The sequence below is a fragment of the Prunus avium genome, chromosome 8, assembly GCF_965620075.1.
Source record: "Prunus avium chromosome 8, drPruAviu1.hap1.1, whole genome shotgun sequence".
Lineage (NCBI taxonomy): Eukaryota > Viridiplantae > Streptophyta > Magnoliopsida > Rosales > Rosaceae > Prunus > Prunus avium.
This window is the reverse complement of record NC_142291.1, coordinates 1,164,373-1,167,695: the sequence shown is the minus strand read 5'-3', so window position 1 is coordinate 1,167,695 and position 3,323 is coordinate 1,164,373. Positions and strand designations below refer to the sequence as shown.

At 34.4% G+C, this 3,323-nt stretch overlaps 1 long non-coding RNA gene across 2 annotated transcripts; it reads right to left on the bottom strand.

Annotated features, from left to right (window-relative positions):
* Nucleotides 1–216: 216 nt before the first annotated feature.
* On the bottom strand, nucleotides 217–2,235 carry LOC148291095 (uncharacterized). 2 transcript variants are annotated; one of them, XR_015826225.1, is made up of 5 exons: nucleotides 2,081–2,235; nucleotides 1,882–1,960; nucleotides 1,068–1,543; nucleotides 598–648; nucleotides 217–482 (listed from the first exon to the last, which is right to left on the bottom strand). It is a non-coding gene; the product is annotated as an uncharacterized LOC148291095 (long non-coding RNA). The 2 variants fall into 2 exon arrangements; XR_015826226.1 differs by having other exon boundaries at nucleotides 1,068–1,534.
* Nucleotides 2,236–3,323: the final 1,088 nt, after the last annotated feature.

The following is a 3,323-nucleotide window of genomic DNA, read 5'->3' as shown; positions in this document are numbered from 1 at the left end:
ATTCAGCCCATGCCTTACGTCACCAAGCTCATACAAAATTCCTTTATATTGCTACATCACAGCCACATCATGTTGGCAATTGACAAATAGGCACTATGTAATTGCCATTCTAATTTGTGAAAGCCAATCGTCTGAATGGTAATTGCCAAATGACCACTGTCATTTCATTTTTCTTATCTTCCATGATTTAAGTACCTAAAAGTAAAAACAACATAATTTTTGTGCTTTTAACCATTCTAATCGCATATATGAAAAACTAAACAAAATGTCGACAACAATTAAACACATCCTACTCCTAATAAACAATCCAAGAAATCGTATTCTTCCCAAGAATTTGTGTATTTCTTATGCAACCACCTTGACATGACACTCACTCAAACTACTATTCACCCAATTCATAACCAAATAAAACACACACCGCCAACTCATAAGCCACAAAATATATGAATCGTCGAATTATTCTGCCTCTGTGACTCCTTGTACTGTCAAATGTTTCAAGAAAAAATACAAATGAGAAGAAAACAAAAAAGGGAATCACAGCATAACTTCACAAAAAAAATTGTAGCATTATATGTATCTTGCTAGTGAAGTCCTCACCTTCACGAGTTGAATAAAATGAGATTAGTAAAATGAAGATAGCTACTCCCGCTACAAAAATAAGAGGAAATAAATTATATAGCGATATTTTACTATACATTGAACGAACCAGAAAGCAAATCAAAACACTCATGATGAAAAAGGGCTCGCGGGAACCATTGGACAAGGGAAACACAAAGTGCAGATTCATCTCCACGTCTCTATGTTCCCAAACAACTAGCAAGGATAGGACCTCCAACTTTGGGTGATAGCATAAGTCACCAAGACAAAATCAGCCATATAGCAATTACTAGCATGCTGACTTAATTCTTCAAATATCTATGCAACTAAGCCTACTAGACTGAATCAAATGTTTGTGTATTTCCAGTTGATCACGAAACAACATTGCATCAACATGTTACTTTTTTGACTTTTTTCACAGCAACGTCATTCGTATGCAATCATATTTAAAGAAATGTTAGAACACCCACCAACAACATAGTCTTCAACATCCATACCAAAATTTGAATTGTTCACTGAAAAATCAGAACTAATTCAGATTAGAAACTAAATATATTACTCTACAATTTAGACTAAATTATCTGAAGCACAAAAATAATACATTATAAGAAGTCATAGATCTCATGGGTTGTAATGGACACCAATTTGCTCCATTGTCGTGGAGGACAATAAATGTCTCAATCCTATCTCAAGTTCTAGATCATTATTTTAACATTGAGATCTCAAGTAAACAGAGTACATAAAATTCCAAGTTATCAAACACAATACACACAGTTTACAAAATAGAAACCTACAATATCTCTTCAAGGTTGAAATGGATGCTCCATCGTCTAGCATCTTCCTTCAAGAACCCAATGCTTTTGGTTTGAACAATATGCAGTCTCAAGGCCATCAATTTAAAGTCTCATATCATTATCAAGAATGAACAACTCTCAAGCTTCCAACCCTCAAATTCAAATAATAAAAAAAGTAAGAAAGTAGCAATGATATCTCTGAGAGGGAGAAAGGGGAGAGAAAAATTCGAAAGAGAAAAAAAAAAGAATTATAATTTCAAAAAATTACCAAATTCCTATATAAATCCAAAATATTACCAAAAATAATAATAATAATAATAAGGACTTGCGATTCAATAACCAAATCATTAAACCCTAAATTAAAATAGGACATATAAATCATTTTGTTAGAAAGCCTAGACCATAATTCAAAGTTGAAATACTTTCTGCTCTGATGCGAATCATCTAAATTACACAATTAGAAAGATAGGGAGAAAATTAGAGTTCTTACCTGCCATAGAGAGGTTGAGAGAAAGCTAGCCACGGAGATCCAGATGAGAGTGAGACAAAGAAATCATAACTGTGAAAACCTAAAAAAACAAAACAAAGAAAAACCAGCGATGAAGCAGCAAGAACAAGGAAGATACCCAGACCCAAAGCCCTAGAAAGGAGAATGAAATAAAAAAAGGAGAAGAAGGAGCATGACCTACCTGAGAGGAGAGGAGATGTGATCGCCGGCATCGTCTCGTCGTCACAGAAGGAGGAGAAGAGCTATTGTAGAAGGAATAGAACTCGAAGATAAAGAAATGAGAAACCCAACCCAAAGTTGACTTGAAATGTCTCTGAATGAGAGAGCAAGTATTTTTGTATTTTTTTTTATTATTTTACCTACAGCAACCAATTTAACCGGTAACCAACAATCAACGCTTTGGATTACCCCACATGCCCCAATTACTCATCCAAAGGTCTATAATAAGTGGCGCATCAGTGCGCCAGGTGCACTGTAGAATTTTCCAAGAAAGAATAGAGGAAAGAAAAGAAAAGGGGAAGTGGGAAGGAAGAGTGCGGCGCTTTGGGAAGAGAAAGAAAGCTTTGGGAAGAGAGAGAGCTTTGGGAAGAGAAAAGAAAGGGAAAAAAATAGAGAGAGTTTAAGTGGGATTGGAATGGGCTTTGAAAATAAAATGTACATGAATTTTAAAGTTGGGCTTTTTATTTGGGTTAAGTCGAATCGGGCTTAAATATAAGATATTTTAAAATAAATAATTAATTAATTAATATAACCGGTCCGGTCTGGTCCGATTTGGTTCTGTAGTATGTAAAATCGAAACCGAAATCGGTTCAAATCGGTCCGGTCTGGTTCGGTGTCAATTTGTTGACTTTTTTAATCAACTGGTTTCTTTTCCGGTTTTTTCTATTTGGTTCGGTCCGGTCTTCCGATTTTCCGGTTCAAATGCCCACCCCTAGTTAGTATTGTTTAAATTCTAAAAGTATTTAGTTGTCTAAATTTCTTTTGAGGTTTTAGCCTTTTAGGGCATGTTTGGTACACCGTATTAGACTCTAGATAAGAGTAAATAATTCATGTTAGTTGTTTGGTGCCAGCTTGTATTATTTAATTACCTGACTATGTTAAACGAGTTGGGCTTTTAATACTCTCCTTACCTGACTAACTAATACAACTCACCCACACACCTAGGTTTAGATAATACATGTAGAAAATTTGGCATAAGTCCAATTATGAGGGGAGATTTTGGGTGCAATCCACGCAGAAATTATTGTTGATCCAAGTCCTTTGACTTTTGTGCCACATAGTATTACATGCCTATTTCAATTTATTGATATTTACTTTTTTTTATTTTTTATTTTTTGTTCCAGTTATGCACCTAAAACATAAATAAGGTAAATTATGAATTCCTAAAACTGGAAAGTTATTGATTTGTAGGATATTAATTATCA